The sequence below is a fragment of the Mycteria americana genome, chromosome 6 (genome assembly GCF_035582795.1).
Source record: "Mycteria americana isolate JAX WOST 10 ecotype Jacksonville Zoo and Gardens chromosome 6, USCA_MyAme_1.0, whole genome shotgun sequence".
NCBI classification, from domain to species: Eukaryota; Metazoa; Chordata; class Aves; order Ciconiiformes; family Ciconiidae; genus Mycteria; species Mycteria americana.
The window spans coordinates 36,676,016-36,691,013 of NC_134370.1; the positions used below are offsets into that span (position 1 = coordinate 36,676,016).

Consider the following 14,998-nt stretch of genomic DNA (forward strand, 5'->3'; position numbering starts at 1 on the left):
TCCTGTGGTTACATGATGTTTATGTTCCTTTCCCTTCCAGGAATTTTCTAGTAAATATGTTCAAAGAAAGTTCAGCACAGTGATGTATTCTGAGAGTCATTATGGGTATCTGGTCAGAAAAACTAGGGTTTTTTTTATTTAATTGGTTTACACAAGCATGAATGGAAATATATGAACAGGGCTGCAATTAAAACCAACAAATGCCACTCAAAATACAGAATCACAGAATTGTATAGGTTGGAAAAGACCTTTAAGATCATCGAGTCCAACTGTAACCCTAACACTACCAAGACCACCACTATACCATGTCCCTAAGCACCTCATCCAAACGTCCTTTAAATACCTCCAGGGATGGTGACTCAACCACTTCCCTGGGCAGCCTCTTCCAATGCTTGATAACCCTTTCAGTGAAGTAAAATTTCCTAATATCCAGTCTAAACCTCCCCTGGTGCAACTTGAGGCCATTTCCTCTTGTCCTATCACTTGTTACCTGGGAGAAGAGACCAACCCCCACCTCTCTACAACCTCCTTTCAGGTAGTTGAAGAGAGCAATAAGGTCTCCCCTCAGCCTCCTTTTCTCCAGGCTAAACAACCCCAGTTCCCTCAGCCGCTCCTCATAAGACTTCTGCTCCAGACCCTTCACCAGCTTCGTTGCCCTTCTCTGGACACGCTCCAGCACCTCAATGTCTCTCTTGTAGTGGGGGGCCCAAAACTGAACACAGTATTCGAGGTGCGGCCTCACCAGTGCCCAGTACAGGGGCACGATCACTTCCCTAGTCCTGCTGGCCACGCTATTTCTGATACAAGCCAGGATGCCATTGGCTTTCTTGGCCACCTGGGCACACTGCTGGCTCATATTCAGGCGGCTGTCAACCAACACCCACAGGTCCTTTTCCACCAGGCAGCTTTCCAGCCACTCTTCCCCAAGCCTGTAGCGTTGCATGGGGTTGCTGTGGCCCAAGTGCAGGACCTTGCACTTGGCCTTGTTAAACCTCATACAATTGGCCTTGGCCCATCGATCCAGCCTATCCAGATCCCTCTGTAGAGCCTTCCTACCCTCCAGCAGATCAACACTCCCACACAACTTGGTGTCACCTGCAAATTTACTGGGGGTGCACTCAATCCCTTCATCCAGATCATTGATAAAGATATTAAACAAGAACTGGCCCCAACACAGAGCCCTGGGGAACACCACTTGTGACTGGCCGCCAACTGGAGTAAACTCCATTCACCACCACTCTTTGGGCCCGGCCATCCAGACAGTTCTTTACCCAGCAAAGAGTACACCCATCCAAGCCATGAGCAGCCAGTTTCTCCAGGAGAATGCTGTGGGAAACCGTGTCAAAGGCTTTACTGAAGTCGAGGTAGACAACATCCACAGCCTTTCCCTCATCTACTAGGCGGGTCACCTTGTCGTAGAAGGAGATCAGGTTGGTCAAGCAGGACCTGTGTTTCCTGAACCCATGCTGGCTGGGCTTGATCCCTTGGTTATTCTCTACATGCCATGTGATAGCACTCAGGATGTTCTGCTCCATCAGTTTCCCCGGCACCGAGGTCAGGCTGACAGGCCTGTAGTTCCCTGGATCCTCCTCCTGGCCCTTCTTGAAGATGGGCGTCACATTAGCTAATCTCCAGTCAACTGGGACCTCCCCAGTTAGCCAGGACTGCTGGTAAATGATGGAAAGGGGCTTGGTGAGCACATCTGCCAGTTCCTTCAGTACTCTCGGGTGTATCTCATCAGGCCCCATAGACTTGTGAGTGTCTAAGTGGTGCAGCAGGTCACTAACCATTTCCCCCTGGATTATGGGGGCTCCATTCTGGTCCCTGTCCCTATCTTCCAACTCAGGGGGCTGGGTACCCAGAGAACAATTGGCCCTGATATTAAAGACTGAGGCAAAGAAGGCATTAAGTACTTCAGCCTTTTCCTCATCCTTGGTCACTGTGTTCCCTCCCCCGTCTACTAGGGGCTGGAGATTCTCCTTAGCTCTCCTTTTGCTGCTAATGCATTTGAAGAAGTGTTTTTTGTTGTCTTTTACAGCAGCAGCCAGATTGAGCTCTAGCTCAGTTTTGGCCCTTCTAATTTTCTCCCTGCACAGCCTCGCTACACCTTTGTAGTCCTCCTGAGTTGCCTGTCCCTTCTTCCAGAGGTCATAGACTCTCGACAGATATGTCATAGACAGATATATCATAGACTCATACAGATATGCCATATTCTCAAAGCACTTTCCAAATAATTTCATAAATTATTCAAAGAACAATTTCCAGTTTAGGAAAACTGCAAATTTCTTGTGAACAATTTGTCAAGAATCCAACTTCTTTTTTTGTACAAACACACCCCCCCCACAAACCGAAAAAACTTCTTTAATTACATGAGAATGTTTCTAGAACCTATGAAGAAAAATGTCATTACTTAAGGTAGGTAATATTCACAACCATTATCTTCGCATTCTCTTGTGCTTCAGCTTCTTCAATACTGAAATACTTCAGCTAAACTAAAATCAACAATTATACTTCGCACATGTATAAAGTGAGCAACCCTGCTAATTTCAACTTGGCTTTGACAAGAATATTTTTAGTTTTATTATATAAACATTGAATTCCTGAAGGCCGCATATCAATTTACAAGTTCTGCAATGGACAAAGGAAGTAGAAAACATGGAAAAAATTGACTATACTTCTTTGTTCAAATGAGAAGACTCTTTTCCTTGAAGTCAATATGGTTTCATGTATAAAGGCAGCAAACCATTCCAGTAAAAAACTCACTTAGCCTAAAAATATTATAATATGTAGTTATACAAGCATTTCATTCAGTAAAAAGACAACAAGTGATGACAACACAACATGGCAGGTAATGTTTAATCTCTTCTTTTCTTGATTAATTATATTGCTTAGCAAAGAACTAATTGTTGATCCTTGGGGAAAAAAGCATACTTTACAAATTACAGTTCCTTATTCTCAGTTTTTGAAGCCCACATTTCGAACAACCTAGAATCAGGTATTTTACATGGTATTTTTCTACAGAAAGGTATCTTCTTGTTATGGAAAACCTATTTAGAAAATTGAATGAAGTTTATAGAAGAATAATAGTGTATGTGAGGAATGACTTTGCAAATGCAATCCCATGCGTCCAGGATTAAGTATGACTGCATATTGAACCTTCCCACCACTTTGGTCCACTGATTAGCTTTTCATTGCTATTTGCATTGTGGCATGTTCCAAAGCTATGTCACTTGTTCATAGCAAGTCCTTTAGGTGCTGTACAAACTATAAGCAGGCTAGTATTCTCCTGGAAAGTTACAACCCAGTCTACCAGTCAAACAACAGAAAAGGTGAACATAACCCAGAATTAAAGAAGTGGGAAAAGGAGAGATGGCATAACAGTGCAAGTAATTTCTGCTTAGGTAATTCTTGTGAGTATCAGCCAGCAGCTTTTTTGACATCTGAAGATAAGCTGGCTGAGTATTTTGAAGGTGAAGCTGTTCCATTAAACTAGCAATTTTCTTGTACCTGTGCAAGTCCCTCAGAGGATCTGGCTAACGAGAATGAAGCAATTGTACCCAAGAAAGGTATTTCAAACAAATGAAAAGAAAGTATTTCTTTTCACCACAAATATGGCCACCATGAGAGCCATTAGAGGAACACTCAGCAATGAGGATTGACAAGACTTCTGCTCCACTTGCCACCTAATTGCACCAATGGTTCAAGTTCTTCTCTACTACATTCTCTAAGAAATGTGGGGCAGGATGCTTATGAGCTACAAACCACAGCTAAGTCTTGAAATAAAAGCTTAGAAATAGTGTTTAAGAATGCTTCAGGCTTATATTAAAAAGTGTTGAAAACCCACCGTGTTAAATTACACATACAAAGAGGGCTCCTTTTCTACACAGCCAAGAAGAACTATCTACACTCCTTTTTTTTACCTTCACATAAAATCCCTACCCTTTTAAATAAAGTAGAGATTTAATTGCCTTGGGGTATGGTATAATGAGCCATTAGTCCCAATTTATGATGTTTGGCAATTCTATCCACTAAATACTTTTAAAAGAATACTTGGAGAGTACACCAAATCTGCTGAATCACCAGCCAAATGGAAGAAACAGACAGAAGAAAACCGGGATGAAATTTCTATGAGGAAAACTGCAAACTCTATATTTGGACATAAATAATCAACTGCATAGAAAGAGAGAGATATAGCCTATATAGCAGGTTTTAAAAAAGATACAGGGGTTATTACAGTGGGTCAGTCTGAACATGAGGCAGTGCTGTTATGAAAGTAACAGATGCCACACCAAGGTATACAAATAGGCAGATATCCAAAACAAAGTTTAACTTTTGCTTTCTCAGTTTTGGTAAGACTGCAGCTGCAGTTCTGTGTGGTTTTCCATGAAGGAAGTTTTGACACGATGGGAGACCGTGCAAATAGGATGATTAGACATGCTGAAACCATGACCAATAAGGAAAGATTGAAGAGTTTAAACCCTTCTTTGATCTAGAAATTTCAAAATTAAGACTGGGGCAAAGGAGGAAGCATAAGCAAGAGAGGCTGTAGGATACACATGGTAACAGTCTCCAAATGGGCTTCATGGCTGTAGTGGATAGGGGAGGTAGTATTGAGCTTACATTCTAGAAAAGAAGCTTCAGGTGAGGTGCTGAGATCATGAGGAGTTGAACAGAGCAGCCAGGAGGCTGTGGCATCTCAACCACCGGACAAGACTAGACAGACTCCTGTTATGAATGATGGGATGTTTTAAGTCCTATTCTGAGGTCTCTTCCAGTCCGATGATTTTATTATTTTAAATTTAACAAAAGAAGTTTCATGTTATTTGGTGAGTGACTATCAGTTTCAATGCGTCTTGCCTTCTAATGTTATTGGTGCAGCTGTGCATTTTGTGAATTCCTAGTTTTCCTGATTTAGCACCAGATCAGGAGATTCAGAATGCCACTAGCTCAGATTAACTCCCTGAATCCAGATGTTAGACACAAAAAGTCTATTAAATCATCTAGGTTGTTTTCCCCAGCCAGTAGATGGCTTCCTACCAGTTTTATATTTACTTGCATTTTTTCTGGCAAGTTTGAAGTATGAAAAAACACTTTATTTGAGAGGCTGTTTCCCTGAGCTATCCATCTCCCTGTCTGGAATTTTTTTCAAACATTTCACTTAGTTGTCTCTCCATATCATTGTACCAACACCCCTTTCATTCTACAAATGTAGTCCATTATTTTCCTCCATCAGGTGCTGAAGCATCCCTGCCTAATCTTTGAGACTGTTGTGGTACTGGTCCAGTTGTTAAGAATAACCAAATTACTATAGATAATATATATATCTGCATGCAGAAGCTTAAGAAGATTATCTTAGCTCATGCACCTATACAGCAGATGCTTAAAGACAGATAAAATCCTTCCTGCCATGTACTATCTGATGGTCAACAGCATCACAAAATTTCTCCTTCGTGGAGTTTTCCATCTTTTTCCCTCTTCTATGAGAGAAATTCTACTTTCTTTGCTATGGTGTCCATGTACTTTTTTTTTTTAAGTCAGCCTTATCTTACTATTTTTAACCTTGCTTCCAGTCTCTGTAATTTTCAAAGCTAAACTTCAACTCACACTTCAACTCAGTTACTGCATTTACTGAAATTCTTTCCCAATGATTTCATTGGGTTCACAGCCTACAGTGGACTCCGAATGCCTGATTTTGATTCATTGCATAGAAGATCTAATATATCTGTTTTCCTCACACTTCACTATTTCCAAGCATAAAGCCTTACTAGCTAAGTTGATAAAACATTCAAGGCTATGAAAACAAAGATGAGACAGAAAGTACTATATTTATGAGCAATTATATGCCACCTGCTCTGTTCAATGAGGAAACTAGGAATAGATCATAAATAATTTGAGAGAGACGTCCAGCTAAGTCTAACTAGAAGGAATGAAGTTAGATTGTGTATAACAAAATCAGTTTAGAATATTGCAACAAAGTTGTAGGAGAAAAAAAAGCTTCACAGAAATGTTTCTTGGAAGGTACAATCAGAAGAAGAAAAAAGCTGGACCATGTTAATTGGTACGACACCAATGGGTTTGGGAAATTGTGAAAGAGAGACCTAAGCCTCTCAATCTAATCATTCTTGCTCCAAGCCACGATAAACAATGTATCTGCAGAGTAACTCCACCCCTGTCTGCCTAAACTTAACAACAATGATTTGCAGGCATCTGCATGAGGCATTATTTTCTTTTTTCCTTCACAGTGGAATTTCACTCTGAAAAGTAACGATCGAAAATATTCTCTTCATTCTTACATTAACAGAAACTTGTACTCTTACCTCAAATCCAAAAGGCCTTTGCCATCACATTTTCCAGGAATAGAGAGCCTTCTGTCTCTGAGCAAAGCTGAGTGGCTTACCCCTACTCATGTACTCACCTCAGCAAATGTTTTGTACTTCCCCTGCATCAGGAACAACAATAGGGAGCTCTACTGACTAGGGAGTCTCAAAAAATAAACACCTACCTAACATACGCCTAACACCATACGCTACTATCAAACATAAGCATTTCACAGCACTGCAAGCATTTCAAAGTGTGAACTTACGCTTCGCAACTACTGTCATCTCCAAATCACAACCTGAGTGGTCTTTGGCACGTGAAATTCTTGAGCTTCAGACACTGACCACTACATTATCAGTCCTAATTTCTAGCTCAGCAGTTCCTGACAGCTCCCACTGTAATTCTAGGTTTGTGGGGACACTGCAGAAGAAGGCACTAATTCCAAACCAGTACAGACCCAGCAATACATCTCTCTCTTTGGTCCTTGCTGTTCCAATCAAAGCTCAGCAATGGATCCAGCCTGGCAATCCTGGCCAACCCCAGACCAATGTCCATCTGAGCAGCCCCAACTTGTATGATCAGTTAGGGTTCAGGCTTGGACTGGATGAGGCTGACTGTTGGCTAGGGCTCCTGGTTGATGGGAATAAACTGGAACATTTCTTGACTTTGTGAAGAAAGTCAGAGCACTCATCCAGGTGACTATCATGTTACTTAAGGTACATGTCTACTCTTGGGGAAAGTGCATTAATTATATTGCTATCAATTTATTTAGTTTTATAAGGTACATCCATTACCTTATCCACAGAGACTGAAAGATATTCCTAAACAAATTAATTACATTTTATATACACTACAGTATTTAGTTAATTCAGTTGTCACTACATTCCATGGTTCCACTTGTACCTCCTGCAGTTCTTCCCCAACCAAATACATAGTGTGTTTCTAATTTCTTCTACCTTCCCACCGCTGCTCTGCAAAATGCTTCTAATACTGGCATGGTTAAGAAATCTGGATTCCCATCACACATTCTGGTGTCTACTCCATGAGCTGTTTCTTAAGTTTGTTTTTTCTTTTTTCTTTTTTTTAACCTAGTGATTGTATGAAGTCCTGGAAGCAGGGATAAGGAAGCAGGAGTCACACCTCACTCATTACAAATGCTCTATTAACTTACTGGGTGAATCACTTTTTTATCTTTTTTCTAGGAGAATTAATTTTGCAGTTCTGCAATCAATTCTTGCAGTAGCTTTGCTTCAGAAAAACCAAGTGGGCATGCAATCAGAATTTGCAGGTATAAGGCTCATGGCTAATGTGGATTTAACCCTCCAGGCTGAAAGGAAGTGAAACTCCCAGATCCTGGGTAAATATCTAATCTAATCCATCTATCACTAGAATATACTACTCTCCTAGCAATATTTTTAAACAAATCTTTTATTGCAATTTTTCCTTTTTTTTTTTTTTTATTGTAAGGAATGACTGGAATTATACTTACCTACAGATTCCAACTGAAAAGGGAAGCCTAAACCCTACAGAAGGAGGGATGTAACCTCATGTTTAACATTACTGTAGATTGTTTTGTCTGCCCCTCCCAGCTCAATGTGCACAGTTTTAGATGAAATTTGTGATGTTCTTGGTGTTCAAGGATGGAAAATGATGCTTTTTCGAATCAGGGCTATTAAAAACCCCCTCTTTTATTACACCTGGCTGCATGCCTCTATCAGTTATACCTAGACAAACAGGAGGCAGCAGAGTTCCTCAGGAAATTCAGTTAGGGAGAATGTAATTGTAGATGGTACAGGTAGATCCCAGAGCTGACCTTTGCCATTTCGTTACAGCTGTGGACACAGGAGCAAGAAAGATTCTAGTTTCACTCACTTTCTATCCCAGTCTGAGTTTACAGGTTTGGAAATTAGAAAAAAAAATTCTTAATGCTAGCAAAACTGCTAGCGTAACTGACTAAAGGCCAAACCCACACTCAACATTTACAGATGCAATGGCTGAAACAGTTCCACTCATTAACAAAATAAATGTAATATATATAAAAGTGTAGCCGGATGAGAAAAGGACAGTGTGAAGAAAGGCTAAAAGGTATGAGGTAAATGACGGTAAACTCTCTGTATGAAATAGTATTTTGCAGCTATAAATACCTTTTGTGAGTAAAGGAATTTAAGACTTACAAAAATACGTGGATTATATGGACCCAGGAATGCGTCAGTGAAGTTCCAGGCAATGTGATCACAGCACATATATTACTAACTATTCCATAATTCTGGAAATGAAAGTAAGTTTAAGACAGAAGTTTCTCTTCCCTCTTCTTTTTTACCCTTTTGCACTGGCAATATATCAGGTCTGCATCTCCCTCAAAGAGGAATAAGGGAGAGGAGGTCCAAAAGCATAGGCTTCTTTTACAGTAAGAGTGGGGTGATATATATGAAACAAATATACTTTGTAAATGAGTATTCAATGGGCTCATCTGGCTAAGACTGGTTTTTATTGGATTGGTACCTTTGAGCGTGCAGAAGTCAACCACAGACCCTGTAGGAGTTCTGAGTGCTGCCCTTCAAACTCTCTTAGTAGAAATGTTGGCAGAGCAATAAACCTCATTTTGTCTATCAGTTCCAAACCGTGTCTTCTGAACACCACTAAATCCTATCAATTCATAATCAAACAAGTTGGAAGCATGCAGAATGTAACAAAGAGATGAGTAACAGCCAACATGATTTTTCAAGGATAAATATTGTCAGACCGATGTAAAATAAGCTTTTATGGCTTCTGGACGGATGAGAAGCTCTAAATACCATGTATCTTCAGATAGGCTTCTGAAACTGTATCCTTTTGTATTTTCATAAATTACCTAAAGAATATGAGGTCAAAACAAAATAATTGCAAGGGAGATGCAAAGCTGTTGGAAGAGCATATTCCAAGACAGACTGGTTATCAAAGGGCCGCTGTCACAATGGAGGGAAAAAATAGAAGAAGGAACCTGGTTTTGCTGGGATCTGCCTTGGTTTCTGCACTGCTCAGTTCTTTATTTATGACTTGAATGAAGGAAAAAAGAGAATGCTTAATGAACTTAAACTTGATACTGATGTGGAAGGGGAATGAAATAGGCTGGGAGGCCAGACTTGGAATTAAGAATTATCTTGAGAAAAGTATGGAAGAAAAAGTAGATGCAATTATAAAAGGATATGTGCACTCAGGTGGGAAAACCAAATGCACAGTTACAAGTGGAGAGTCAGTCCCCACACAACAGGACAGTAAGAAGCAATCTGGAGTTTTGGTGGATCACAAATCCATCAGGAATCAGTACCAGCATGCTGCAGAAGAAAAGACAATAGGAAAATGGTAAACACAGAGAAGAAGTAACACTTCTGCTCTTTTTTTACAGAAAGGAGGTCTCTGTAGGAGAATTCGTGGAAAGACGTAAGATTTAATTTAGAAAAGAGAAGACTGAGTGCCAGTGGAATGGGTTAGGTTTGGGTTTGCTTCCTAAAGCTTCAGCTTATTATGGTGGAGTAAGCAGTAAGGCTCTGTGAAAAATCTTGACATGGGAATTCCTCTTCAACTGCAGTCACTGGGTTATGTGGCACAAGAGGATTATATGGCACTTACACGGTCATATGGTTACACGGTCTATCAACAATGACATCTAACATCATGCATGTCTTATCTCAAAGGCATCTATTCTGTCAAAGCGGCCACCTTCTGTTCCAGGGAACAGTAGAAAGTGACACAGAATTTCAGGATGAACCTGCAATAATTAGCCCAATGAATTCTACAGCACTAGCTTTGAAGAAACCAAAGAAGTGGGAAAAATACTAAACACAGAAACAGTTCAAAAGTCCAGACTTTTTGTTTGAGTTAAACTGGCAGGAAGCCAACTATACTTCCCCTCTTCTCCCAGACCTTTACAGAATGATAACGCAACTGTGGCTAAAGAAACATTGAAAATGAAGGCCAGTGTAATAATCCACAGAACAGTTAAATCCTTTACACCAGTGTGGTAGTTAAATGGTAATTGGAAAGTACCATTATTTACAGCAATTTTTTTACATCAATACAGGTTTCTATCAGTCCTATGATTTCTTTCTTTTTCCGCTCTGGGGCAGATCCTACTAACTAGATACTTCAGTGTTGATCTCATGTTGTTAATTTTTTTCTTATCTAGGTCATCCTTCTCTCCCCACTTCCCTTATGCTTTCACCAGCTTTACAAAATTAATAAAGCTATTATTTAGACAGCTTTGCTCTAAGAGGAATGCAGTCATCTATTTATTTTTGTTGCTCTTACTTCCTGTATTTTGCCACCCAAGCAATCAAAAATTTTCTCAGCACTTAGTAGACAATACAGAAGCAGATTTTTCAAAGGTCTTTAGTGTCTACCAATTTCAATTCTGATAGCGATGTCCAAAATTCTCAGATTTTCACTAAAATCGTGATCACTTGTGTGGTCTCTGAAGAAAATCTGAGTCTTCTGGTAATTTCACAAAACATCATGAAGAGTCTATGGTATATTTGTAGTTCATCTTCGGTGCCATGCCTATGCAACAGTGATTCTCATGCGTGGGCCACCACTGCTGCTCAGGCACTGCAATGCAGAACAACATAGCCCTGCCTCCCCCTTCCCCCCCAGCTGCTTTCAAGTGGCATGGTCCCTGGCCATCAGTCTGCAAAAGCCCTTAGGTCCATCCTTGATAGCATCTGTTCCTGACCTCTTCATAGTTTTCCCAAAGCAGGCCATTTCTGACCCTGTAAAATACAATGTGACTGCATCACAACAAACAAAACACCCTTCATTTGTATTACTGTTTGCACAACTATTTGATAATATTAAAACACAGAAGAGACCTTTTCTTAATGATCCACTGTGTTTTCTTCCTCTCTCTGCTTTGATTAATGAAGTAGGAATAGAGCTATTTAAACATGAAAAGGACAAAACACTCTTGTTTCTAAGCTCACATATCCTACTTGTCAGCTGTATAAACTTTGTTAGAAAAATCCAGGCACTAAAAACTTGGCTGCAGGGTCAAAGGTGAACATGACAGTATTGCAAAGTAACTGTCTTAGAAGTGCTATTTCTGGTCTCCAATTTTAAAAAGCATATGGCTTAACCAAGGAATTCTTGCTTCAGACTGTAGTCCTATGTAGCAGAGTGCTGCTCCATCACCCCAATCACAACACTTTTGAAACTGAGAAATCCTGAAATACTTAGTAGGGAAAAAATGCTGATATTACTTGAATAGTTACTGAACATTATGTTACCTGTCAAAGATGCTTCATAATTTGGAACGACATCTTAAAATAGTATGGAAGAGAAGAGAATGCGAGGCAGAAGTCAAGCGGGAACAGAAAAGAAGGCATGTCAGGAGCGGAGCTGTACGTGTAGCCTGGGAGGTGGAAGAGCAGCTGAAACCCTGACTACAAGTTCTTAAATCAGAAGTCTGACAAAACTAATCATAGCAACAACAGAATGTGGAAAGCAAAGCATCAAAGGGATATGTTTGTACATGTCTGACTCTGATGTGTATGTATATTTGAATATTTATATGTGCAACAACCAAACACAGAAGTGTCTGTATGTTTACATACACTTACAGAGATGAAAATCTAAGAACTGTGAGATCTCCCCATACTTACGCTTGTGCACACAGACAGATACCCTTTTCCTTCACCTCTAAATCCCAAAGTCCAAATCTTCTCAAAGACATTTGGACTTCTCTTGCCAACCCTGATGAAATGTGTTAATGAAAATCATAGAGTCATAGAATCATAGAATAGTTTGGGCTGGAAGGGACCTTTAAAGGTCATCTAGTCCAGCCCCCTGCAATGACCAGGGACATCTTCAACTAGATCAGGTTGCTCAGAGCCCCATCCAGCCTGACCTTGAATGTTTACAGGAATGGGGCACCTACCACCTCTCTGGGCAACCTGCTCCAGTGCCTCACCACCCTCATCATGAAAAATTTCTTCCTGATACCTAGTCTGAATCTACCCTCTTTCCATTTAAAACCATTACCCCTTGTCCTATCGCAACAGGCCCTGCTAAAAAGTCTGTCCCCATCTTTCTTATAAGCTCCCTTTAAGTATTGAAAGGCTGTAATAAGGTCTCCCCAGAGCCTTCTCTTCTCCAGGCTGAACAACCCCAACTCTCTCAGCCTGTCTTCATAGGAGAGGTGTTCCATCCCTGTCCAATTTCTACCCAGTTGAGACCAGCTGCAGGTGTATATATTAAAAACAAACAAAGAAATAAACACCATATAATTAAATATATATTTTATAGATATGTAAAAATAATATAACATTGTCATTGTGATCTGAAGATGAAAAGCACTTCATAGTGTTTCACAAAGCTAGTTGTTGTTACTAAATTATTTTATCAGTGGATTTTACACTGGACTCAAGGGGAAAAAAAAAAAAAGAAAAAAGAAAAAAAGAAAAGAATGCCAAAAGCCTGTAGTGATAAAAATAGTGGAAAGACAGGAAGCTGCCCGCCTGCAGCAAGTCTCAATTGGGTATAAACTGGACACTTTGATGATGCATTTCATCAAAGACTGCAAGAGAAGTCCAAATATCCAAGGGTGTCCGTCTGTGTGCGCAAGTGTAGTATGGAAAGACCTCACAATTCTTAGATTTTCAGCTCTGTAAGTGCATGTAAACATAGAAACACTTCTGTGTTTGGTAGTAGTTTATTAAAAATAGAGATTAAATTGTAACAAAAGCAGTGGTTTGTACAACACAGCACAACTGAATAAATCTGATGATGCCACTACTGAGCAGATTGCCACCCATGAAGCTCAGTGATTTGCATTTTGTTTAGTTACAGAGGAAACAATTTACAGATGTAGAAACTGGTTCCCCCAGTTAGCTATTCCATAGCCACTTTTTCCTGTGCCACCAGAAATCTCTCCCCCGATCTGCCTCTGATCTGTTTATCACATCCATACACAAACAGTATTGGTACAATATAAGAGAATACCACAACATCACAAGTGCGTGAGTTCTGGTATCGACACCAGGCATCAACTATTTGTTTCTCACCTCTTTTTCCTCTCATTATCTCTCAGATGTTTCTCCATCTCTTTCTGCTTCCAAAGCCAGCTCTTCAAAGGACACTTTGATTTTTTAGTTGCTAAGAAGGTCAGCAGATCTTACCAGTCATGGGCTTTTATTTGGATGCCTATCATTTTTAACTGTTGTTTTGTTGATCACAGGAAAAGTCTGTGCTATTTGCCTCATCAATCTCCCTTCTCCTATTTTCCCTGTCATGAATAGAAATTATCCAGAGACTTTTAACATCTCTAATATAAGAAACCATCCAATAGCCTCACAGACTGTATGTTGCAGTAATTTTTAAATTCCAAGCCTTTGCATAAGTAGAAACTATTTGGTTATTAACAAATAAGATTAAAATTGTATGCATACATGTTAATAAATGCACAGCTTCCTTGCAGTCTGACCTGGATTATGCAACGAAGTGAACAATGCAAAAGGAGATGTCAAATCTTGTCCTTTACAAACAGGCCAGACACGCTGTCTGTGATACTTCTGTAGGCACTGACAGCCTGTCTGCACAGGTAATTAGGGTTGTCTCCTGTGAGAGCCGAAAGAGCAAAGATGGAGGTGTTTGGCTATGTGGAGTATGTTTCAAACGTAACAGCACTGCTGCTCCGTATCTGTACTTTGTCAAAGCACAGAGGTGAATTACGGCTGAGTCAGAAAGTCAGCAGTATCTCTAAGGTCTCCCATTGCAGAGTGGCCCATCTGCTTCCCACTCTTGTGGACCATGTGTTGAATTTTTCAACAGCAGTTATAACATGGTCTAGAAAAAGCAAGTCGTAACAGCCTGGAAGCAGAAAAAAGCCATTGGAGGGTTACTAATGAAACAAAATATGAATGCAAGCAGTACAATGCAAACATATAGCAATGCCACTTAGATAAGTCAATATTGTCTTATAAAATCCTCTTGCTATGCTTTAACCTTTAAAAAAATAAAAGAAACATTCCCTTTGTTCTTCAAAGTGTATCTTTTCAGTTCTCCAATAACAGAAAGCAAATGAATTGTTCTGAAAATCATTTGTGGCATCTGTTTTCTATTAACTTTTTTCTTTAAAAGAATCCAGCCACATATATATCCAAACTATTTCCTTACTGTTTCAGAACATGCCTTGAGCAAGGCCTGTTACAGCAATTAAAACTCAATGGATCCCAAAAGGTAGAGGTTAAAACTCAAATGGCAAATTTGAATTTGGTGATTTATGATGACTATGCTATGATTTTTTTGAGGGTATTTATTCCTCATTTAATTGTGTCATTAAAAAAAATTAACTTAATGGCAGACCTTACCTTTTGAAATTTTACAGCAGTGCACAGACACTCATGAACTGAGTGTTAAAACTGAGTTACTGGGAACTTGGCACAGGGTAATGCTCTTGTGGGAAATAATCTCTCTAAAACAGGACAGTTGATCTCTCTCTGGAGTCTCTGTTGCAAGTGTCCTCACAACAGCATCTTCAGCTGGATTGTGAGAGACTTCCCAAACCATTCTTCTGCTGAGTTTTTATCATTCAGCTGGCCTGTGGTTCTACACAACCACTCCAGCCTGCGCATAATCAATCCACTGCTGTTCACTCACCAAACTACATGCATCCTCACAGCTTTAGTGTCCTAAGTCACCATTTCTGCAT

At 40.0% G+C, this 14,998-nt stretch overlaps 1 protein-coding gene across 2 annotated transcripts in view; it reads right to left on the reverse strand.

The window, feature by feature from the left end:
* CTNNA3 (catenin alpha 3) overlaps nucleotides 1-14,998 on the reverse strand; it is a 555,174-nt gene that overhangs the window by 25,284 nt on the left and 514,892 nt on the right. The window lies entirely within an intron of this gene.